Source organism: Haliotis asinina, chromosome 1, assembly GCF_037392515.1.
Source record: "Haliotis asinina isolate JCU_RB_2024 chromosome 1, JCU_Hal_asi_v2, whole genome shotgun sequence".
NCBI lineage: Eukaryota > Metazoa > Mollusca > Gastropoda > Lepetellida > Haliotidae > Haliotis > Haliotis asinina.
In genome coordinates this window covers 27668607-27696105 of record NC_090280.1, presented here as the reverse complement: position 1 = coordinate 27696105, position 27499 = coordinate 27668607, and the positions used below count along the sequence as shown (strand labels likewise).

Here is a 27499-nt window from a genome sequence, read left to right as displayed (position 1 = left end):
GATAAGACTAGCATGTGCACATTTTAAGTGTTTATTTGATTTTCTGACTGCAAATCAGTATAATTTTCAACAGAACCTCACCAAAACACTGGTCAAAGAAACAATGTTTGCTGTCTACGCGAGTCAGCAATATTTTAGGTCTAGCACAATGATCTATACGCAATCCATTCCAGGTTAGAAAACCGCTGGTTTATACATCCCAACCTCATACAATGCAATGACATCTAATGACAATCAAAACTACAAAGTTGGCACTATGGTCTCTAACTTTAGGGAACAACAAAGGCAGGGGTGATTATTCACAGGTACAAGCAACACAATACAAATATCAATAATTGTTTTCCTGCTGTGATCTGAGAGAATTAATATTTTTGCAATTTAAAAAATAGTAAATAGAATAATCGATTAAGCCTGCACATTTCCTCAAGGCAAATATTGATGTCTTTTTATCTGACAGAATTATAAAACTGATCTTTTTCCTTAAATAATAAAATACTGATTAAAATTTATTGGCGATTACGACATACAAATTACTTGTATTTTTTTTGTCTTGATCAAGAATAGGATGACTAACTGATAACCAATGTGGAAATTAGATATCGGCAAATTTTCAACCCTGATCTTCACATAAATTCCATTACATTAAATCACCATTTATTGTTTTGTGACTCACCTACACATACTCAAGTGTTCCTGTTCATTTAATTATCACCAGTCAATATTTGGATGTCTGTATGAGAAACATGAGTCTTCATGAATCAAGTGTTGATGCAGTGACACAATGTGTTGATTTAGCGGCACAATGACACATGCACCAACACAATCGTAGGTAATTATCATAAGAATGTATCATACCTATCGAGCCCTGCATAATACACAATGACTCATTCTGTAGCAACAACTTGATCCCTTCCACAAACAAGCCCTAAATTCATCAAGCGAAATCCCAACCGGCCCCGTTCAACGTTCACCAGGGATCACTTCACGCTGATCACCTACACTGCACTACCTCCATGTTTACATGTGTACAAAGAAATGTGATCAAGACAAAACAAGACAGCCGATAACTAGACCAGCAATACATGTCTCTCTGCCTCAATCCCCGACCTACCTTCTCCCATCTCTGCTCGACACACCATTTCCCAACTCTTTTTTCCATTAGAAGTCACAGACCTAATCCAATCTTGTCAACGGCCATAGTTCCCACCTGCCCTTGCTACCTAGTGGCAGCCATGTTTTTTAGCATAATGTCTGCTGTACCCACAATCCTTTGCAAATCCTCTTGACTTGTGGCTAACTAAACAAGCCTGTTGTATTGAGAATGGGGTGTCTGCAAAGCGAGGGTACACAGGCTGCTGTGTTTGTGCTGTGGACCTCATAATTATAGGCAGAGCATTGCATGGTCACTGCACACTACAGCAGTCAGTGAGGGGGTAAAAGGGAAGGGGGTAAAGGGGAGGGGGTAGAGGGAGGGGGCTGTCGCAATGAGACTCTTGGATTTTATTTGTCTTCTTCATACAGGTTCATGTCAAGAGGTACACTGCAGGATTTCTAAACCCACTGGATGGTGACAGTGGAAAACAGGCTCAAAGGACTGCCTCTCACATGGCAAATAAAGTAAACAGATTCGTGTTTTTTGGCAAAGATAAAACAGACAAATAAAAAATATATATATTTTTACTCATGAAGATAACACTTGGTAATAAATAAAATAGATACCTGCATTTTCCTTGAGGATAAAGGAGGAAATTAAAACAAATATATACCTGTGTTTCGTATAAAGATGAAACAGGCAACCACATAAACAATTGTGTACCAAAAAAATGAATTAGACAAATAAGTGTTTCCATGAAAATGAAACAGGTAAGTAAGTGTTTCCTAAGAAAATGAAACAGGTAAATAAATGAATTATGTGAATATATACCTGTGTTCTGTAAGAATATAACAGTCAAATAATTAAACCTGTTTTCTGGAACGAAATTTGAAACATAATTTTGACAGTTGTCATGAATTTTCAAAAGTTTATCAAGTGACAGGAATTAATAAATATTCAAGGTATTTTTGGCAGGTTTGATCAGCTTTCTCAAATGCAGATATAGGTTTTATCATATTTGAATTATTTTTCCCTTCAATTTGTGAACATTTCATATGAAACCTCCTATGACAGGATAGTGGAAATCGTTATTTGTTATGAGTGGGTATTGGGCCGGTTCTGAGTGTATGGGTCTGTTCTGAATTTATGGGCCTGCTCTGAGTGTATGGTCTGTTCTGAGGCCCTGGGTGGTGGGTCTGTTCTGTGGGTACTAGGTCTGTCCTGAGGTTCTGGGTCTGTTCTGAGGTAACAGGCCGTGGTCAAGTTTTCATGAAGCTCAACATCCTGGTCTGGAATTCCCATGACCGAGGTAAGATGGGTAGTGGGAGGTTGGGGAGAGAGAGATTAATGATTGTACTTTATCTTCTTTACACGGGATCATGCAAGAAAACCAACATCTCTGTTTGAAGTATTGACTCACTGGAAGAAGGCAGTCTAGCTATTATTTGTATGTTGGGTAGCGTCCTGTGACAGGAAGCTGCAGAGGAGACGGCAACTGCAGCACACCCAGGCGGAACACAGGACATCACACACTGAATACACCGCAGGAATGTTTCCACATCTGACAAGGCTGTTGTGGTAAGTACAGCATTACAGGGGTAGACTGTATCTGATGCAATGCCCCATAGAGGGCTGCTCATCTGTATCCCACAATTGGGATTTATACTCACATACATCTTCACATAGTGACTTCAGTTTAGTTTTACACCACTTGTAGCAACATTCTAGCACCAGAAATGTGCTTCACACATTGTACCCCCATGTGGGAAATTGAAGCCCTGTCTTTGGCGTGATGAGCAAACACCTTAACCACTCGGCTAGCAATCATTAAACCATAAATCTGACATTTGGGATATACAATGCATTCGATGGTACAACATACCCGATTTAGTTCAAGCCTTTATTCATGACTATGCTAAATTTGAGTTACCTATTTAAGATACATAGTTTACATGTTACACTATTGCAAAATTTTGTTACAAAATACAGCAAAAATTCCTTTATCCTTATAATGCTTCAATACACTGAAATTTGGCAAAATTCAACTGAATAAATCTTGTGCAGATGAAGAACTACAAAAATAGAAGACCGCTGGAGATCTGCTGAATATTTCATCCCCTAGGGCAGTTTCAAGTTGATGTAGAAGGATGAAAAGACTTCACACAAAAGAATCAAGATAGAAGAAAAATATTTGTTGGAGAGAGGGACTTGGGAAGAAAACATGCATGAGAATGATTTTAAAAAATTCTCATCAAGATTACCTCATTACTGTTTCAGGGCAAAAAATTACAACTGCCCTCTAGAAAAAATCAGCCCTGTTGGACAAAAATTCAAACACAGGTCATTTATGAAATTCTGGACTATATCCATTCACTGCTAAGCACAATGGTGCTGACCTCTGCATGCCTTCATCGCCTGTCTCTATAGACGCTGGGGATCAAACAGGGTAATTAGCCTGGCAGATCCCCTAGTCACAGGCCCAGCGCACATACAGACCTGCTCTTGTCCCAGAAGCAGACATTGCTGTTTATGGAGGGGCAGTCATGGCGTCTTTGCAAGGCTCACGGTCAGTTATTGAGCAACAAAGATCTGTTCTATCACATGGCGGGATTGACAGGCTAATTAGAGATCTTGCACACTTCAAAGGTGTGGTGATGACTCAATGTCTTGGGGAAGTCTCATCACTTGTCAGGAGCATCTTTGTCCATTTCATTCCAGTGTCATTAAAGACATCATTTGCAAGAAAAATCACTCTGTAAGGCATCTGAGCACGGAATCAAGAATAACTCAATTTTTTTTAAAAAGCAGTCATTTAACTGAGACTTTTTAAATTTTGCACTTAATATTTTGATCATAAAATGTCTTATTAGACTTATTAGACAGAGATGCTACCCTGGCGGCAGACGTACATTAGCAAATACAGTACTCCGAGCTAACTGTTGCCAGATGTGACGGTACTTCGGACTGGTGTCAAGTCAATTCGATGATAAACTGATCGACTCTTTTTGCAAACCATTCAAATTAAAACACATGGAGTTCTTAGTTCCTAAAAATTTTGTATTTTCCGAGACTTTGCATTAAACTGTTAACCCTAAGAGCTTAAGTTTCACACTCTAAAAGACAACTAGTGTGTCCTACAGTCAATGAACCACATTATTTTCCCTACTGCCTAGCTTTCCCTGCAATGCTAAAGCTCCAAATTAGTCAAGTCTAGATTTCCTCTGAATTTCTCACCTGGAGTGAGTGAGTGAATATGATTTTACATCGCTCATACTCCAGCAACACATGAACGGTGGAGCTTTGTCTCCTCCACACTTCCATTCTGGATGTTGTGGGGTAGATTATTTCTGTACATTTCAAAAGAGTGAGTGAGTCTTACTCTGCTTCAAGCAATATTCCAGCAATATCATGGTGGGGGAAACCATAACATTGTACCTATGTAGGGAATCGAACCCGCGTCTTCGGCATGATGAGCGAATGCTTTAACCACCCCACTCCAAATTCTCAAGAAACCAGTACAAGACTAACATATAAACAACAAACTGGGATGTGCTCACTCTGAACATGTAAAACCTGATATCTGTGCCATGGCCAATACCAGCAACGGAACCTTAACGTTTCATCTTGATCGAAGAATAAAACCCTTGACACTACCCACTAAGCTACCACTGCATTTTAACACTGGATGAACATCCCGAACAGTGGCCAGCAACAAACTTGTATAATCTGTTCCCAGGTCTAATTACATGGGTATATTAATGGCATGACTATTACAAAACAATTTGGATGTTTCCGCTTGTCAGCCTGGATTGAAATTAATGTTTCTATGGCTCTAGTTCTATGTTGTATTAGTTGACCAGCACGACAGATACTACCCAAACAATGCTGGTTGGTTGTAAGCAGGGTGTGTGAGGTTGTGGGTGTGTGAGGTTGTGGGTGTGTGGTGTGGTATTGGAATGGGGAGGGGGTATGTGGATGAAGGGAAAATGCACTTAATAGTCTGTGTCAATTTACCCATTTCCTACCATAGAAAATCAAAACTTACATGTGTGAAAAATTCATGCACATTTTGAGTGTCAAACTTGCATTTTCTCTTGTAGAAAAAATATATACTGAATCTTAGAATCATACACTCCTCCCCACCCCACCCCACCAAAAAAGTCACCGGGATCCTTTTTTTATATATTTTTTTAACATGGGTTAGAGTAATAGTTTTAAATCGCCCATCTTTCAGCTGAAAATCTGGATTTGATTTCTGATCACCCAATAAATGTATTCCTGCAGAAGTGCTGAAAGGACAGACTGCTATATTCTCTCAGTTGTAAAATGCAAGTAACCATGGCAACCTTTCTGATACTAGTCAAATGAAATTGTCAGCTGAAAAATATTTTCAATTTGTAACCATGGCAGTAAATCACTTTTATCTACATGTACACATGATATCGTCAATCAAACACAGACGCTATCTGCAGGGGCTAAATATACTATAAACATGCAACAAGAATTTTGGCTTTTTACCACTTTATCCCAGCATGCATCATTCAAGTTCTAGTCTCAGACTTGAAGAAAGAAATCCCAGTAAATTACATCCCAACCACATCCTGAGAATAAGATGATCACAAGAGATTTCATTAAAAACACTAATTTCCTAAACAGCGTTTGATTTGGTGCAATTTCTTTGAGCTTCTTGGTCTGTGAGAAGCTGACAGAACAGTTTTAAGACTAATCTATCATCCTTTTGGCGAACACACCCTTTGACAGACAGTGTAGCAAGAAACTATTGGACTGAGTTCTGTATGCTGTCAGGTAGGTCCATACAATGACACACAATGATACAGTAGTGGATCATTGTCAGCTAGGAGTAACTTGGTGCCAGTGATTATCCTGCGTTTCCTTGGTTGCTGTCTCCAGTGAAAATTAAATTTTCATTCAATGTGGGGTTTTTTTCTGTCTCCATTAAATGAATCAATTTGATTCTAGACTGAAGGTAATCACGAAATGAAGCGAAAGTCGTGTTCGCAGAGCACAGCACTTCACAAGACTTGATTTCAGATGGATCGATTGCTCAGGCCTAGCCCACACTTAACTAGAGAATATTTGAGCTGAGGACTGTTCAACAGTATTACTACCAGTTAAGGCAAAGACATGCACTGTCACAATTAGTGGGGAAGCAAATCCGTTTCCTTGAGTGAAAAGAGAATGCCTTACCCACCATCCAACACAGAAAACATGGTGGCAAGAATTATTCTGGATCTATTGTTTAGTGAATGAATATGGTTTCACACCACTTGTAGCAATGTTCCAGCAAGATCACGGCAGTGGACACCAGAAATGGACTTCACACACTGTACCCATTTGGGGAATCGAACCCGTGTCTTCTGTGTGATGGGCGAATGCTTTAACAATTGGGCTACCCAACCGTCCCTCAAAGCTGAGAAAACTGCAATAGTTTGAACATCAATAATCACCCTCTAATATTAACTCACTATACAACAGTAATGCATAAACCTTATTCACTATTAGCTTGCTGGAGAAAACACCTCAGTATTAAGTGAAGTGGAATAAATAAACAGGGATGGCGGAATTACAACATATTCACTGCCCCAAACCTCTGATATGACTGAGGAAATATGCTAGCAGGTCCAAGTCCAACAGGTCCTCTCTATTACCTGAGCCACTACCTCAATGCATAGATGTGTTGAGACAATAGACAGGGCCCTCTGACACCAAAATCTATCACGCAACACGCTCCCCTAACCAACGACTTGACAACAAAAATATCACAACAGCCACTGTTATTTTTCAAACAATTGATCATAAATCAATACCTGATTAAATATTGCATGTTACTTATGCTCGTACCTCTATAGACAAGGTACATCTGATGAATGAAATTACTATCCTCCTCTACTACCACTAACCTTGGCATCCTATACATCACCTAACTAACAGACCTATGACAGCTTAAATCCCCCATGTATTTTAGACACACATAAGCTAGGAGATTGAAAACCTTTGTATTCAGTCGACCTTCACCTTGTTCACAGACAGTTGTGCACACAAGGCACAGGTAGCAAGGGATTAGGAAACGTTTGCATTTGAATTTGTGGTCGACTAGCCGCCCTGTCGACCCCATCTACACCTGCATCCAAGCTGGCAAAGAGTCTGTCCTCCCGCGGGACCCACCTTGCCAAGATGGGGTCAACAAAGCAATTGAAATTTCATCTGGACGATCACAAGGTTCAAAGTCGTTTTAGTCATACAAATCTTGTCTTTCAAACTGGTTCAAAATCTGGTCACTTCAAAGCAACATGTATCTCTGGTGACCCTGATATATTTTTATCCACTGCTGTGTCACATGGAAAAGAATCAATGTCTGTTCATTTGATGCTGACAATTTCTTATTTATTACGGTGGCTGATTGTATTCCTGAATCTTTCAATAGAGGCATTTGAGCCTCTTTTGACACTGCTGTGCTTTTTGTGAACATATACAATTACCAAATGAGTCAAGTTTTATGACTGTTGATGCTTATAACCAATATATCAACCCTAATTTAGCACAAGTGGTATCGTTGATGCAAAAATTAGTATTTTTGTGCTAAAATTATCAACTTTTCCAAATAACACTAATATTTAATAAAAATGAATGGATAATGTAAGAACTTATGAAATCAGTAGTAAATATCCACATATAGGTTCATCCTGAATAAAATGTGGTTGAAATTATTGTGCATGGTACGTGTGCTATTTGATAATTCAATTGGAAGTATATTTTTTAAAAATTTGTATGTTTTGACCATCACTGCAGTTGTGCATTTTGTGCTTTTTTTAAAAAAACAAATACAATCAAATTGTATGGGTTCGCATCTCTGTTAAAACCACCATCTAAGGAAAGAGATTTGTATATACTGATCTCAACACTACAATATTCAAAAGACCACAGCCAGTGGGGTAGCCTAGTTGTTAAAGCTTTGCTCATCACACTGTTCATTTGATTCCTAAAATGGGTTCAATGTGTGAAGCCTATTTCTGGTGTCCCCCACCCTTCCCTTCCACCGATACAGCCGAACTATTGTGTCAAATCATACCCACTCATTCACCCAAAAGCAAGACTTAAGACAATGAAATCTATTTTATTCACTTCGACAGTGATATTCTTTATGTGAGGCTTGTGTAGAAGCCACTGAATATTCATCCATGAGAGCTAATGCTGTAAAGAAGTTGAAAACATCCCCTTGACGAGATCCAAACACAATTTCTATGAAAATTGATGCTGAATCAGCATTTTCTTAACTTGCCAAAACAAAAGTAGAAAATAAATTCATTTTAAAAAAGTATCCCTTCAGTCAATCTAGAACGCGGGTGAACTTTCTCCTGCACATAAATGAAGAATGAAGACTTTGGGAAGCAAGCTGATCTGGTTTGATCGAGCAGTGATGTGCGATGAGTCATCTTCATCAAACTTGTCATGGCCACACACTCCAACATCGCTGGCCCAGCATACCACCACAGCAGCATACATGAACCATTTTGTATGTAGTGCCTTACTCTGTCCATTTATTTTGGCAATATTTCCATGGAAGCAGAAACTTACCATTTTTTTCTACAGATTTCAATGTCTTACAATACTGTCTACTTTCAGTGTAGTAACAGACAATATATACGGTAATATAAAAAATCTTTATTCCTGCATCCACTTTATCCAACAATGGGAATCTGCAAACATTTCAACCTTGTTCTTTTATTAGCAGCAATACAGCTTAAGTGTGCTGGGTTGCTGATATTTACATCTGTGTTCCTGAAATTGATCCTCCTGCTAAATTTCAAGAAAACTGAAATTCTATTCGTCTTCATTACCTATTATGAAATGAACAGCTGAACATTACGAATCTACTTTCCAGTTACCTGTACCCTCTCTTGTGCCAGAAAATCGACTGAGAGAATCAAGAGTGAGTGAGTGAGCAGTATCAGTCAGAAAAAACAAAAAATGGGCTTCAAACACTGAAGCCTGAGAATCTAAAATTCAGGAGTCGCATTTTTGTTTTTACTAGTATCCTCTTTAATTTTTTCAACAGATATCAAGAATGTAGCAAATGTCAAGTCAAGGATTGAGAGACTGGTCTAATGCTTCCAGTTATATCAGGGTTTGTCGGAGGGAGGAGAGCCTCATGTGATGAATGTTTCTGACGACTGGCACTTTTGTAAACTCACCAGCATGATCATATGGCGCTGGGAAATGTGTAAACATACTCCGAGCAAACTGGGAAATGAACTCCAGTTGTCTAGATGAAAACCTAGCCATCGAGTCCAGCTGGATTTTGGATCAAACAGACAGACAGATAGACAGACAGAAACCATGAAAGTCTTTGGTCATATCTGTATTGGAAATACCTTGCTATACAAACCCTGAAACTCAAGTCTTGATTACAAGGGTGTCTGAAAACGAAGAAAGTCTCTCGGCTGCTTTTTATTGAAAGTTCTTTTTAGTGCATGGGCATTTTCAGTGATCACCCACAAAACATTTTATTTGTCGAATTGATTCAGGAATGCAAAAGGTGGTTTCAAAAACCTTCAGGGAAACTTTGTACTCTGGGTAAATGGGTACTGCAGAAAAGGTCACTTGGTACTGTCACAACAAACATAATTACCTCTACAGTTTTAGGTTTGTTTGACAGCTCTTGAGAATGGTGTCTTGCTGAGGATACAATTTGGAATTGAATTCCCCGTGGGATATTCTAAGTCTGACTAACCCTGCACAAAGTGCCCCTCTGTCAAGATGGCTGCCTGCAACATTGATCAGCCAATCAGCTGTCAGCATAATGACTTGAGTAGCCACACAACACTATGGTCAAGGAGGCACCTTTCACTACCAGGGGTCGTGTCAACAGTAATTTAGAACAAAATTAATGATAAACTCAAATTTGTGAGGTATAAAAATAATGAGATTATACTTTGTGTGGTTCTGAGAATTTTTTATTACAAAATAACGACTGGCACTGGCAGGCAGTTATCTAAAGTGTTCTAAATAACACGTGATAAAAATGTGATTGTGTTACAGGAAGTAAGAATATTAATAATATCAATAATAATATTGGCAGAATATTGAACTTCACACCCTAGTATCCATGGTTATATATTATTCATGTAAGGAATATTGCTTTTTTCACTATTACACTAAGAGCACAAGGCAAGAATACAATTTTCATTCTTGACAAAGCTAAGTTGCTGATAACAAAAACACAGATTGTAGTACGCCCCCTCTGGTGGTACTGAGAATTGTGTTCACACCAGGAACAAGAATAGACAAAAGGTGGTCCCATTTTGTCACACCTTATAAATTACTTGACAGGATAATCAGATTATGGGGTAGGAGTGATGTTGGGAGTAGAATGTGAAAACAGACTCCATGTGTGAAGCATCAACCATTCTGTATGGACCAAGTCTAGATAATGCCATAGTAGTACCTGCATCACACCTCGTGCAACACTTGTCTTAGTGTATGTTCCATGTACTCACTAATGTGATTCGTTACATCCACAGCACACTTCTAAGAACGGTTAAACAGATTACAGTACTGGTTTATATGTTCTTAACCCAATATACACTATTCAGTGTCAACTACTAAATGATCTTTAAGAAATATACATTAACTAAAAGAGTGAAAGTGTTGTTCTCTTTCAAGAAATGTCTTGGTACAAACTGAAAACTATAATCCTAATAAAAGATGCATTTATAAATATTTAAGTTTTATGATGGCTGCCAATAATTAGACTCAATCAGACAACAAACAACTCAGTCATAGATGAATGACTGGTGAATCCAGTTGAAATTATACCCACTGCATTGAGTAATCAGTATTATAACAATGGAATCAGGGCATCAATATTTCAACCATTGAATCATGTTATCGAGCTGTACACTGCTTTTAGGAATACTCCACCCAAATCACAAGGACACCAAGAATGGGCTTCAAACATGGTACCTATGTAGGGAATCAAAACAAGTCGTCTGTGTGACGAGCGGACACCTTAACCACTACACTACCCCGTTTTAACTATAGATAAAAAAATCAACACGATCATTGAATCCAGTTATTGTTACTATAAGTTAACCATTGAATCATGTGATCAATATGACCAATGAATTACATGATCAATATGACCATTGAATATAGTGATCAATATTTTGACCAATGATCCACACAATCATGGTGCCAATCATCCAGATCATGAAGCATGACATCCCAATCCATTAAGTCACCTCGTTCAGCTAGCATACTCTGCTACGGACCTATTGTAACCCTCGCTCCCAGCAGGGGTCCAGTTCTGCTCTAATCAGCTGACTGACAATTGGATATTTCAGCTTTAAGCCACTGAATTAATCCCAATAAATTATATAAAGCAGGAACGTCTGACAAATTGTTTTCCAATTATAAGATTCATTTAGGAAGAAGAAATAATAGCAGAAAAGTTAGTGGGTGCACCAGATGGGTCTGGTGAGTGAACCTTTGTAGTTACACAAAATATCACTAGAAAGTTCAACATTTTTTTACTGGTTAAGAATGCCTTAAATGAAACACATCATACATGGATTACACTTACTCAATGAAGTACAGAATCTAGTACTTTTGTTGGGTTGAGTCATATCTGGTATTTGAACCCATTCTCCCAGATTCGGTCACTTCACTGCCAGCACACAAAGTCAGTCATCTAACCCACTAAGCCACCATGTCTTCAACAAAAAATGGAAGTCGGACAACTGGGTGTCTGGGCCCCATTCTTTGTTCTTTGAATTGCCTTGACTAATAATTTTCAAAGCATTATTAATCCAGATTTGCTTTATATATCCCCCCAAAATATTAACACTACTGAAAATTATAACCAATGTTCTCATATGACTATAGGCACTCTTCCATGGCTTGTGAATACAAGAGTTTTCCAGGGAGACCAACCTGCCCTTGTCAAGAGTACGAATCCCCTGTGGCAGATATGGCAGTGCAAGTGGAACTTTCCTATTACTTAAAGGCTGGCAATAAGTTAGCAAGGAATTCCCTGTCAGATGAAGCCCCATAACGCTGCATTACCCCAGCTTCTTAGCGAATTGTGATAGGAGCGCAACAATTTCAGGAGCCATTTGTGATATTTAGGAGCTGATAAAATGTGTGACTCATATAAGCCCATTTTAAGTAAATGACTAAAAATCCAGGGTCTGTATTGAAACCATGCAGTGCATTTTCCCCTCCTAGAATAAAATTTGTAATCATTTCCAAAATAAATTGGAGGTTTTACAGTTGTGTATCTTTGACCAACAAAATGTGTTGTTGCCTTTAGCATCAGTAGTGGTAAAGGAAACACAGTGAACATGTAACCATGCTTCACTAAAAGGGAGAAAACTGACTAGACCTTCAATATCACTGCACAAGACATCTGGAATGGGCTTCATACTTGGTACCTATGTGGAGAATCAAACCCAGGTGTCTGGTGAGACAAGTGAACGCCTTAACCATCTGTCTACCCTGTTATGGCTACAGTTATAGCTACTGGGTACTAATTCCACCTCAATGTCCAGTTGGTCTTCAGCATAATATTAGAGCAACATTGTACACGGAATGTGTTTGCTAAGCAAAATGAAGGAATCAACTCACCAAACTGACAGGATTATACTTTAACCACCTGGAATTCTGTCATTGCTTGTATCTGAAAACAAAAAAAAATAATGATCCATAACCTCACAAGTCAGCTTTCAAAACACACATGCAAGTCCACTAATAGTTGGGTTGTATTCTTCTAAGGCAGTTGAGAACAAGCACAGATGCAGTGACCATGAAATAACATGATCCAACATTGTCTAAATCTTGTCATAAATTGGAGCGAGTGACTTTAGTCTTCAGCATGATGAGTGAACACATTAATCACCATGCTACCCCAGATGACCTCATAAACAATAACAATACAATAACAAGAGGAAGGACAAACAAACTTTGTTGCTAAGGTTACATAATCCCCCACTGCACATTATCAAATTATACTTCATGCTGTAACCTTCAAAGTGTCAACAGTCACCTTGAAAATTATGTGAAGGTCACCAAATTCGACTGGGTCCTATGTCATCCCGAGATAAAGTTTGATGTCAAATGTGAAAAAAAATCCAGCAACTGGTTCTTGAGGTATCTCACTAACAAGGGTAAAACGTTTAAGTCCCCTTGTGACCTTGAAATGAAGGTCAAGGTCTCCAAACCTGACCAGCACCTTTTTCATATTGTGATGAACCTACTGACCTACCTAGATACTAAATATGAAAAGAAAGTAGGCCACCATTCTTTACTTATTCCCTTTCTTACAAAAGTGTGGAGTCAAATACTACATTGAGTGCTAAACACGTGGCAGGGAATAATAATATTTCCTTCACAACTACTTTTCAGCAACACAGCAGCAATATATTTCTAAAGACTAGTACAAATACAATTGATTTCTAGCCCTCATCTGCCTGTCACATGTTCTTTGACTTGATTTTTACTGATACATCTGTCTTTTTAACTCTTTTTGTACTTCCCAGATGTGAACTATCAGGATATACTGGTAAATTTACTCTAAGTATAACTTACATTACACACATAGCTGCTGGTGCTAGCACTGACCACCATTTCTGAAATGCTGTCAGTCTGGGTACCTTAGCTCTGCATGGTAGTGGTATAGCCTAGTGGTTAAAGTGTTTGCTCATCCCGTCAAACACTCTGGGTTCGATTTACAAACATGGATACAATGAGTAAAACCAATGTGCTAAAATATGGCAAAAAGCGGCATAAAACCTCCACACTATAGGCTCAATATTATGAGACCTGGGCCATGTTCCTCGAAGAAAATGTAGCGCTAAAACAGGCGCAGGTCTATGTTAAAGTATAGGAGTTACGATCATCTTAGCGCTGCGAAGGGCTAAGCCTTTCACAGGTCATGAATATTCATTAGGTCAAGGAGTCTCCACTACACACGTCATTAACTCCTGAGCAGGTATCAATACCATTAGCAAACACACTATACTTTCTAATCTAGACAATCTCATTGAATGAGGACATCTTCTATAGAAAAAACAAAGGAACTCAGAAAACCCAAGAACCCTAAGTTACTTCTGATTACAAACATAGTGACAGAGAGAGAGAGAGAGAGAGAGATAGAGAGAGTGGTTTTACACTTTTGGCTATTCCAGTGATAATGACGAGCGACACAAGAAATGGGTTTCACACACTGTACCAATGTGGGGCTTCGAACCCACCCGGGTCTTCGGAGTGAAAGGCCAAAGCAAAAGCCTAGCATACCCAACCACCCCACATCTCTCGTGAGTATATGCAGGGCACAAAATGGAAAGGGCATGCATTAATATTCAGACTGTAATGGTCTGACTGCTTGTCTGCAAAACCCCTTCAGATCTTTTTCCCCTACTTCCACCCAACTACTATTATGACAACAAAACATAGCGACCTGACTAAACCATCCTACATTGTGCATAAGGAGACAGGGATTCATCGAATACACTTACTGAGCAGTCTGGGAATATGCCACCTATCTTACCATGTCTACTGTCAAACATGCCCATTTCCCGGGACATACGCTCATAAATACACTGACAGTTGATGTCACATTTCATATTCCTGTCTACTACAGCAAAAACGGATGGCATTTCTTAAACATGCGATATATATTAACACATTCTCCGTTTTAACATGTTCAAAGGCCAAAAAGATATATAAAAACAGATTTACTTTGAGTCCTGTACTTGAGGGTCCCTTGAATTCTTGCTTTAATATAATTTTCACGGGTCCTGGACATGAAAATGGGGGCCCCAGACACTTGAATAATATCATTAATACTATTATTGTACTGCATATCATGATCATCACATTATTTGTTAAAACAAACTCTTTCAACACCAGTCAACCAGAGGCACTCACTACAATGACACCCAGAAACTGAGGTCATAGATGAAGCCTACGCTTATCAAGTAAAATATTTTCTTAAATGATATCAAATAATATGTATGGTCGTCTATTTATCATTATCAGTGGCATTTCGTTTGGAAACATGATACAACAGCGTGAAATAACTCCATTTTCAGAGCTACGTATGAATAATGTGAGGCGATTCGTTTGATGGAGAGTATCGTTTGTAAGCTCTGAACATCACACTTATCAGAGGGGTACACAAAGTACGCAGTCGCGGTGGCTGAGTGAGCTAGGCAGCTGACTTTGTGTGCTGGCGATTAGGTGCCTGACTCTGAGGGTGCAGGTTCGAATCCTGGGTGGGATTCAATCAAAAAAGTACTAGAATTTGTACTTTACTGAGAAAGTGAAATCCCAAATATGACATGTTGCATCAACAATATCACTGTACACTTGCCATGAGTATTTTCACAGTTGTAGGAAGTGATTTTGTTGGATAAGATTTGGTTTCTAATGACGCTTTTTTTTTTTTTTTTTGCATTAGTCTGCTAGAAGGATCATGATTAGTCAAAATCAGACACATGATCTAGGTCAGCCAATCAGATAACAGCAATGGATACTGTCCTCTTCAAAACCCTGCTGAAAGTCTGGGGTAAAATCATCCTATTCAGTAAGTGTTTCTCAAAAACATCGCCACCTAAACGCATATTATGGAACTTAGCGGATGTATGGTGCTAGGCTGACCTGTGACAAGAAAGTTTTACGTATATATTTTAGCAATAAACATCATGTCCGAGCGTAAAGTTCAAAGCGAAGAAAGAAAAGATGTCACTTGAATAACACTGCATGATTGCACAATAAAGATAGAAATATTGAGTTATAATATTCGTTCAACAACTTCAACTAGCACTGTTGTTCATTTTAATCTTCAGTTCATCTGATTTGTTTAATTATTTCCTCGAAACAACATTAATGTGCTTGACGAAGCCCCTGATGTGGACCCGTTGCTGAAGAATAACATTGTGAAAAAATAGTTTATGATTCTAATCCTGTGTTAAGTGTTTCCAGACAGAAAAGTGTGAGATTTCATAAAAGAATCATATCTATGTTAGGTTCCCAAAATTATATTTGACGCGACTACTGTCTGGGACTTATGACATCTTGTCTAGTTTTCCAGCCTACAGTGTCAAATGCGTTGCAAATAATAGCAATAACAATACCATAACTATTAGCAAACTCAGTCATAAGTAATTATTACTTGATTTGCATTTTAACAAATGTATTTGGACATTTAGGTTAGGTTACTGGTCATATAATCCTGTGAACATCTGTTATAATATGGCCATATTTCCCGATTCTCGTAAAATCCCCTTGTGGCAAAAATCACAACACAAATAATTTACCTTCTTTCTATCCATTCAGAACATGAGTTACATCAACTTAGTTCCAACTTGTCAAGCAAATGTGAGGTCAAAAATATCCTCCCACCACCGGGGTATTATGTTGATGTGACACATAAGACAATTAATGGCTAGCTTGTCCACTGTAAACAAATGTGATGGAGAGGCCATTCATCCCCCATCACCTGATGAGTTCTGTCATGACGAAACGTGAGCGTATCGCACATGTGATGATGTTCTAGTTTTCTCATAGCATACAGAAATAACAGTGATATGGTATTATTTGAATATTTTTTGAGGATTTGAGGGAATGTTCAACTGGTGACATTAGTGACATTTTCATCAAGGTGAGATACATTGATTTGTTATTGATACTGACGCCTATAGAGTAACATAGCCCATCATGTACTTGGAGTGCTGCCTCCGAGGTCACTGTTCATTACTTTTTTTATATGTCCCAACCATGTTGTGATGCTTTGTATGGTAACCTTGAATTACCCAGATCTATAAATCATGATATTATCAAGTCAGTACATAACTTTATTACCAACTTCAAGAAGATTTAATCAGTTCGAAGTTTTCGTCTGGCTCTTTGCAGAACTTAAAGTACTTTTGCTGTAAAGATGTTTATATTCATGTATATTGTATGTTTAATGCAATTTATGATATCATGTACTTCTGTATTCATGTTATGAAATGTAAGTCGTATAAATGCTATTTTGTCTGGAAAGGCATATTATAAGCTTTCTGAGCATTTGTCGATCAACAATATATGCTTAACCAAATTTTAATATTGCAAACAAACACACACATACTTGCTTACATCTTAAATCATGTCGCTTTGTAGATACAGACTATAGCCCTCAAACAAAGGCTCACGCTTCAGTGGCTAATGCCAATTACCTGGCTGCATCTCTCACATTGCCATAGCGCAATGTTGTTTTAAGAAGGCCTTTTTGGGTAAGTGAGAGTGAACAGACATGACCGAGGCACTCTGAATGATTACTTTTGAGGCAATGTCGCACAACTAAATCTGACTGCAACCAATCAGGAATCCTGAACACTTTCACTAAGAAAGAAACGTAATAGAACTGTGGTTTGTAGAAAGATATGACAAATAACCTCTGTGGGAAGAGGATGGCAGGACTAGTAGATTATATATTTTACCATGCACATGTTACCATATATTATATGTACATCAAACACTGACGTTTATGGTCAATATCTCCATGCTGAGAGCTACTTGTCAAGAACTTTATAGGCACAATATTTTAGCTATTACAACTTGAAGCTAACTGCTATTTGTAGTTTTGTCTGCACTTAGCAATATTCTTGCTTTACGACAGGACTACTATACCTGTGGTTTTGTCTATAACAGTTCAGAGTTTCTTACAAACTTCAACACCGGCAAGGCAGCTGACTATTTAAATGAGTATTCCTCATATTAAAGGACATGTTTCATGGACTTGTAGATAATTAAGTCATGGGGTGTGAAATTCAATACATTTTGGATGTGAAAATTCTTAACAAATAAACAACCTCAAAATGAAAAGGAAATTAAAACAAAATCTGCACAGGATGTTCAATATGCTCACAGACAGAATTAAGTCTTCGGGCAGACAGCAGTAATGCATAATTTTCTAATCAAAGGTGAGGCAACTGAGTAAACAAAAGTGAAAAGGCTCATTTTTTAAAAAAACAAACTTTTTTCCCTGTAAACCTGTTGGCCACATAGGGGAACATCACCTGTGCCCTAGAGAAAACTGAAAACTGAAACAGTGAAGTAATGGTGTTTGGACACAGGGGAACAGTTCAGTACCCGTTTTGAATGCCATAAGGCAATGGAGCTGTATAAGACTAACTTTTTTGAGGATTTTGTCTGTCAGAGTTCATATTTCAAGTGGTGTTTCCATGTTTTAATTCAACGGTGAGTTGAGTGAGTTTAGTTTAGATTTAAGCCACCTTAAGCACCTATCACAGCAGAGAACACCAGAAATGTGCTTGTACCTATTTTAGGAATCGAAACAGAGTCTTTGGCGCGATAATATTTCACACACTTGGAAACCCTGTCACCTTGTACCGGACAGGATAGGTGAGTTTAGTTTTATGCCACCATCAGCAACATTTCAGATATAGCAGTGGTCGGTAAATAATCAACAATCCAGTGATCAACAGCATGAGCATTGATCTATGCAACTTGCAACCGAAGACGTGTCAAAGAAGTCAGTCAGCCTGACCACCTGATCCCGTAAGTCAACTCTTACGACAAGCATGAGCGAGTGAGTTTGGTTTTAAGATGCTTTTAGCAATATTCCAGTAATATCATGGCGGGGGACACCGGAAAATGGGCCTCACACATTGTACCCATGTGGGACGACAAGCATGGATTACTGAAGATACATTCTAACCCAGATCTTCACAGGTTCAACAGGATGAGACTGAAATGTCAGTGTTAATCTTCAGTCTCCCTAGGGAGTTGAGAATGAAAATGCTACCAGACAATTCTTCTAAGACACCCTAACCTACCAAAGCAAATCATGCGTGCAAACCCACAACCATGACATACATTCATTATCGAGAAATCTTGCACAATCAATATAAAGCATTTTCACTGGCACTGTAGACCAGTCAACATTAAACATGCTAAACAGATACAATCACAGCGCCATTATCCCACAGCGTGCATCAATACCCTCACCAGTACAGAGTACAACATTAGTTTCAATGGCAGGTTCACAAACTATTTCCTCAGATTAAAAGGGGGTCATTTGGTTCACACAATTAATGATTTGCTCTAAACGTCTCTTGAAAGCCATTAACATGATAAATGGCTGTGGAATTTTCAAGCAAAGAAAATTAACATAAACTCCAACAAAATAATTCTCATTTATTCCTAAATTATGAAACCCACTGAACATGGCCACTGTGAGGCAAATTTGTTGGGTGAAAAATCATTGTCAATTTGTCACCTGGTGATTTTATCTTGGTCACCAAGAATATGCATACTTTACAAAATGAACGACATCATGTTGCTAAGACAATATAACATTCTCTGGCAAACTGACATCACACAGAGATTTATCTTGGCCAAAGTCTGCACAAAGTCTATAAATATGCCAAAATTGGTATTATTAATTCCCTTGAACACGCAATAACCCATAAATTAGTTTCATGGGCTTTGTAGAGGTATTTTATATTTCACTGATAAAAAGACAGTCAAAGAGAAAGAGCGCTTTATGCTTAGAAATATTTTATTGCATTGAATGGAAGTTCATGATACTATGTTAAAATAGCCTTGAACTTCAGAATGAGAATTCTAATTTTGAATAGGATCACATTTTTTTACTCAATTGCCTGTCAAGGGCAGTTAAGATTTGAATCCTGAACAAATCCTTCTGTTCATAACACAATGGCGTTTGGATATTTAGGTAATGGAACATCATGCATGGATGCATCTAAACCGGTTGTGTGTCTGACTGTCAGGTCCCGAGTCTGTGTAAATGTCAGTGAAATTCCCAAACAGGAATTAATCATTTCCATGTTATTGCTATGACTAATGTCAAGGCTTCATATACGCTAATGAGAGGACAGCCATATGGACTTTGTTAGGAGTGAGTGAGCGAGGTAGTGAGTGAGTGAGTGAGTGAGTGAAGTTTAGTTTTACACCGCACTCAGCTCAGCAATATTCCAGGCACATGGCGGCAGTCTAATAAACAGAGAGCATAGAAACCAATTCAAAATGTTGATGTCATGTAGGCATGGAGATCAGTCTATGTTCAAGCAAACAGAACTCCAGAGCCTAGATTTTCTAGGCTCTCTTATTGCTAAGACAGCTTCAGAAAACAAAGTCCAGATTGCCTACAGATCTGACTAAACCGTCCAGAATAAATTCCCATTACTTTACTGGTTTGAGTTTCTTACAGATATGCCTGGAAATGTCAACTCTTTGTATAACACTACAAATTAGTGTGTAAGAACATTGAAGGAGCTGTTTCAGTTTGCACACACATATTTTTTTTAACCAGATCACTATTTCAGAGAGTTGCAAATAGTAGTTTAAAAGTTCAAAATTAGGAGTTTGACCCTAAGATAAGTAGTTAATTAAATAAACAAAATCATGATGGATTCTGAAAAAAAATATTGATGATACTGTGGTCACACGGTTAAATTATTTCCACCGGAACTAAATGTGGCAAATTGCATTTGTTACTTGCAATAATTCCAGTTCAAATACGTCATTAAGTATGATGAATGAAAGGTTCGTGTGTTTTTGTCTATAGATCCGAATTTTAATGCATTTTATTCAAATTTCGTAGGATTTCTAGTGGAATCGTATTGCTGTAGTTAGAAGTTAAAATTCATAGAGGTTGGCATCTCTGTTATTTGCCATTCCAATACCAGTCTACTTCAGTGACTTCACAAGAATATTTTAAGCGATTCATTTATTTAAGGATTATAAAAAAACAACAGACTCAAACTGAGGGGGTGAAATATTCTGAACTCACCAAGAAAATTACAAAAATGTTATCATGTGTATAAATACTCGATGACTCAGAAAATTACCAAAAGCCCTGGTAACATACTGCAGACGGACTGTATCTAATTTCATACTGCATCACAAATACCAAATGATCATGTAAAAACACTTTTGAATCGATTTGCAAATTTTCCCTGTCCATTCAATTATATTAATGACCATCAATAAACCCTGTAAGTATCATGCTCGCGACTACTAAAGAACATCAGCTGTAGGAATGTGGCATCTGTACATATTGGTATTGATTTGATAAACACAGCACGAACATGTGTAGTACGGTTATTACAGAATCAAGTCCGTTCAAGCTGCCCATGTACTTAGGAAATGAGGCCTAATCTTAGGAACATGACGTGAACAAAGCTTCCAGTAAGCCCTCGGTCGAGGTGAACATTTACAGAAGTCCTTCAACCATGTACATGCCCCAGTCAATAGACTCTTTACACTGTCTACATGCCTTGATGCAGAGCTCCATGAAAACATTTCAGCAAATTACAAGGGACATGCATGACTTTTTCAGTTTGGCTATCATCCTGAAGAGTTTTTTTCTAAAATGTGTTTTTTTCATGTTACGCATTAAGATTATATCATAGAAGAAAAAAAGAGATTATATTTGACATAGATTACGTTGAACATGCGCAAATGGCCAAATGAAAGATTATAGAATAATTGTCTTCAGATCTCAAGAGGTTGACAAACACTGAAACAGAATTCTTACATTTTACAAGAGACCTAAGATTACTGTCATGATAATTTCAATTGTTAAGATCAAGAAAGAAACTTTACTTTTTGCAAACCAAGAAACTATCTACACTTATAAAAGTAAATTTACCTAGTTACCAGAGTTACATAAACAAAACATAGCAGCAAATATTAAAAAGTAAATTTATCAAGTGTTTTATAGCTCATGCCAGACATTACATACAAATACCCCAACACAAGAAGTGAGTGAGTGATTGAGTGAGTTTCTTCTTCGGCATTTAGCAATGTGCCAGCAATACCACAACAAGGCCACCAAAAATGGGCTTCACATTTTGCACTTGCAGGGAATTGAATTCAGATCATCAGAATGACAGGTGAATGCTTTAACTACTAGGCTACCACACTGCCCCATGACAAGGCTGAACTTTCACACATGCCATGACATAACATGGACCTGACAGATCAGTTATTGAATAACCAGATAGTACCTCCATGTCAATATACCGTATGTAGGTCATCCCTTGAGCCTGACACAGTGAGCTAACATCGGACACTCAGGTAAGTATTTTAATACCAGATACATTCTTGTAAAGATATTACATTAACCAGACACCTGAGTGGGACAGGCTGCAAATAGATGGCTAATCTGTTACAACACTTCTCAGACAGGCTCTCTGCAGGCAGACACCAACATTCAAGATGACATAATTCATTCTGTCAGGGATGGGATACAGACAGACAGGCTCCTAATGCTCTGTAACAACTTTAAACACACACTCTATGACAAAACAACCTTTCCCTGCTAAATCCACGAAATGACAACACTGACAAATGTTTTAAGATATCACAAAGTACAAGAGATGAATTCAGGTTAAAGTTTAAAAAACTGTTGCATTATTTGCATAGCTGTTCCCGAAACAGAGGCAAACAGGTATATAAAACATTTTGGAAATTAGTATATTTACGAATTTATCTCTATATTTTTTTTTTGCATGAGAATGGATGACGTTCTTTGAAACATGAATGCTCAATCCTTAGTCAGAATAATAGCAGACTGACTTTAAGTAAATGTGTTGACATCTTGAAGTTTAACCAATAATCATTATTTTCAAAAAAACCCAAAAACATATTACATCACAGAAATGTAATGTGTCTACTGTCATTTCCACAGAAAATCTTCAGTGATCGGGATAAGTCAGTTTACTGAAATTTTCCTGATTCCTTCAAAAGAATCAAATTTGGTACATAAATTGGTTAGATTCAAAGTATTATCATCCACACCTTTAATCAACTAAACAGCAAACGATACGCCACAATACACATTGTCTAAAGCTGAATGAATAAAGAAATTTAAAAACATGACATACAGCAAGCACCTGTTTTTTCTGCCCTACCTCATCCATCGTAAACTAGGAGATGACACGTGAATGAATGTCCAGAAAAAATGTGGATAATTTTTTTCATGACCTACCTCGAGTCTTACGCGACAATGTCTAAAAGCAAACTAACACCAAAACACGTCAAACAATAACATGAGCTGCATCCTGGACAAATCCTCTCTTGCTAATCCCCACAAAGTCACATTAAACACAAATCCTTCCTAATCCCCACCACAAGCCAGCCAGCAGGTCCAATTAAAACAATCACATTCATTCTACTGTCACTAAACACATCTTTCACACACTAGCATTGTTTTTCACACCTTTCATTTCAAAGCCTGATCTCATGACAGAAAAAGGCTAGCTAACAATTGTTTTATTTCAATAACAAGCAAGTGTGAATTCAAGCAGAACGACCAGGTTCAATCAGAGGCTGGAGAGTTGGTGACAAACCTCCATTACATATTGTCCTAAAGGCACCTGCCACAGGGGAGCTGTGAAATCATGGCAGGGGTCTATACAGCTAGAAGTAATTTACCGTTTGTGACACAACTCTATCAGATCTACTGTGTTATCAAGCCAGGAAATGACATGGAAATCTACTCTGCCCTTCACACTCAATTGATTAGAACAGTCAAGTGATTGTATTTTGATTGCATCCATTTCTCCTAAGGAATTATACATAAATAAACATTACGTACAGAATATAATTACTTGATCACAGTTCAAATGTTGACCTGTCATCAAACCCCATGGAAAATAACTTGGACTTCATTTCATGTCTGCTCAAAATGTAGCCATTAAATTTCACAAACATAATAAAGTTGAGTCATCCTTCTTTGCTATTTATCACTTAGTCAAGTAACCATTGACAAATACCATGTTGATCTATTCTTTCAAAAACATCATGGTTATGACATAGAAATCAAAACAAGTGAAAAATTATCAGGACAAGTTACTTTCTTACAGTCATTTGCCCTGTGGCAAGTGGTTTTTAAAAATATTTGAACCCCTGATACCATTTCAAATACTCTTAGCTGGACTCAGGTTTGACAAGCTTGACAGATTTCATTTAATTACTTCAAAATCTGACCTATAATTCAACTTATACTTAGCAGTCATAACCAAAGTGAACAGACAATGTCTCAATCTCACACTAACCAGTTACCGCCTTTGTACCGAAAACTATCTCCTTATATATACATGGTGGGGAATGTCTAGGTGACTGTTCAAAAAAGATCATTAACATTACAGTATATCTTGTACATTTATGAACAGAATAGACAGCGAAACTTTGGGATGTCATTTTAGGAAAAAGCATACAGAAAATCATGAATTCATTCACTTCAGATAATTTTAATTTTGAAAATACAAATAACGATCATCACAATTCACACAAGTCCAAGATTTCTAAACTGTGCTGAATAGAACTTGATGTTTCTGGCTCAGGGAACATGAACAAACATTGAGGGCATCAACCCATGTACAATACCCTAACTGCAGTTTACTGCACCTGTCAGGTTTGGTGAACCATTCCACAAACAGTGAAGAAATGAACAGCCTAAACAATGGATGACAGGTGTTAACAAAGATGCTATGAATATGATAGAAATGTTTACCTTACAAAGTTACATAGGTGTGTAACATCAGGAATTACATGCACTTCCATGAGGGTTCAAAATAGTTACCCTGAATGACAGAGAAGTCCTTCATACATATAGTACTGCCAACAGATTAACTGCTTGTACTTAGAATATTACAAGCATAAAAGACAATCTGAGAAAGGGATAAATTTTGGGGCTCTGGACAATCTCCCATACACATATCAAGGTGTTTATTTACCATTTAGACAATGACGTGAGTGTGACAAAAACATTTCTTTTGTACTTAATGCAACTGGTGTTTTTTTAGCACAGTATCACAGGAGGTATTTCAATTAAAGGTTTATAAGCCTTATACTTAGTGCAGGATTTGGTAATAAATACATGTCTGGATGGTTTGCATCAGATTGTTATACAATCTGTACATTTGAAGCATTGAATCTGGCAGATACATGAAGCATCATGATAGTGACGGAAGTTAAAGAAGTTATGGAGTCATATTCAAAACATGTGAGTATCGTTGAACAATAAACATATTCACGTTTTATTGTCATTCTTCTAACTTTTCATACATATGATACAACAAACAAGGGTTCATCTTTATGGGCAAAACTACGACACATATAGTATCACATATATATATCATATATCACATATATAGTAAACACATATAGTATCAGGCCCATCTTACTGGTCATTAGCCATCCAGTGTGAGTCTCTGAACATTAAAATAGCCAAATCACAGCTTTCATACAAACATTACTCAATATCAGAGATTGTGGAACACAGATTGAGCAATTGCTTTACAGGTTCAGTGCTTATTAGATGTAAGCCAGCTGAATTATCTTTAAGATGTTCAATATGGTTTTATGCCGCTTTCAGCAATATCACTGCGGGAACACCAGAAATAAGCTTCAAGCCATGCATGAAATCAAACCTGAGGCTTGGGTGTGACAAGTGGACCTTTAACCACTTGGCTATCACACAGCTCCTTTCCCATTTCAAACTGTGTACTTCAGTTTACCAGTAGAGGACATAGCGTGTATGCGAGACTGTCTCCCATTATGTGTACAGGTGACTACCTGTGAAGGAGGTACTCATATGCGTGACTGCCTAATCACAGAGAGAGAAATTCTGCATGTCACACAATAACGCATCTAAAACTGTTATTTATGACAATACTTTATAAATATAATGTTTACAGAAGGAAAAACCAGCAAAGGAAAATTATCTCAGCAATATATCACACACTGTAAAGTGTAAACATTGGATATAAGATCCTTCACACAAAGTAAACAATGTCTGGCTGCACAGCCAAAGAAACACACAGGTCATATATCAAACATGCAGAAAAATAATTACAACATACATTTATCATTTATTGACCAAAACACGGATATGCATGTGATGGTCATTTACTGTTTGTTTATAACTTGCATACTGAGTGCATCAGCTGACAGGTGTCAGCTTTGCTAACCGACATTGCAACAGTTTGAAATGTAATTGCCAGAGGTGATTTGAATGACATAACAATTAACCACTTCAAATGAATGTAAATTCAGAATTATCTCATGTAACTCACCAAAGATTACAGAGGATGTCTGATGTCCTACAAGGCAGTGCAAAACATATCTGATTAGAGCTCACATGAAACAACCAACGCTTGAATTTTAACACTGAAATTTAGGAAGAAATAAGCCAGAATTTGTAAAAGTTGTCATTTGCACTAAACGGGGGGAGGGAGGGGGGGGGGAGACCCATTCTCTGGATCTGCTAATGTTAGCTGCTGAAAATAAACATAACATATGACCCATATATATTTGAAATATAAATAAAAAACGTGTGTTTTATGTTCTCATGTCAAAACACACAATGTGCTTTAAACTGCAAAAGTAGACGTGCCTTATGGTTTACCAGCTTTGCGTTATATCTCCTAGCTGACTACAACTGTACTCGGCATTCCTAAACGCTGAACATCACAATAGTATAAATCATTTGTAGGAGAAAAAATAAAACTAAAAATGCAAAGGCCATTGCTAACGTTATGTTTGTGATGGAATTAATCTGTTGCGAAGGGAAATAAAACTTTGGGGACGTGAAGTACAAGATCCCTCACAGATCCTACCATGGGGATGCGCCGTGCACATGACGTTTGAGCGGAAAAGCGAAACACTCACTAATTTCTCAGAGTAATTGCTTTTTAACAATTCAAATAAACAACGATACGACGTTGGAGCGTTGAACTACGCAAAAGACTGATTTGGGATTAAGAGGACTGAATTTGCTTGCCGAGAATGAATGGAAGTCGTGTGAATCAAGGTAGCTCAAATCCCCTTACCTGCGGCTCCCCCATTAAACAAACATTCTCCCTCCCCTTGTTGGACATGCATGGAAATAATGCAGGAATCACATAGCACCCCCTTCAATCATTACAAGGCATGATTTTCAAAACATATAAATAAACTGCAAGAAAACATATTTTCAAGTTTAGGGGCAAAAGTGGGTCAAATACTTACAATATCCTCAACATATTCCTCACCCAACAACACAAAGTGCCTCCATGTTTTCAAATATGGCCATTCCGTTTCCCGCCTTCGGAGAACCTGTGCTGATTTATTTATTGTGACGTTTCACCCTTGCGTACGATATCTTTACGCGGATTATATTCCAGTTACGTTGATGAATGAAAGATGGAAAATGATTCTGTAAAAGTATAAGTATTTCAAGAAAAAATACACAGTAAGAGGTCCTTTTAGTCCGTGCAGACTTATACAGAGGGAGGACAAGAGAATAGCCACCGGAAGTTACTGCGACCATTAATACAAGTTGAATTGTTACATTTACATTTTTTCAAA

The 27499-nt window shown here is 37.7% G+C and overlaps 1 protein-coding gene across 4 annotated transcripts in view; it reads right to left on the bottom strand.

Annotated features, from left to right (window-relative positions):
- LOC137289766 (vang-like protein 2) overlaps positions 1-27443 on the bottom strand; it is a 43411-nt gene extending 15968 nt beyond the window's left edge. The window contains exons 1-2 of one of the 4 annotated variants that reach the window (XR_010957195.1): positions 27161-27436; positions 12740-12791 (exon numbers count right to left, since the gene is read on the bottom strand). The gene's annotated coding sequence lies outside the window, so the exon portion shown is untranslated. Of the gene's footprint in view, positions 1-673; positions 695-1111; positions 1247-12739; positions 12792-27160 lie in introns of those variants that run through there. The other 3 variants (XM_067820874.1, XM_067820875.1, XM_067820877.1) reach the window with 3 other exon arrangements.
- Positions 27444-27499: the final 56 nt, after the last annotated feature.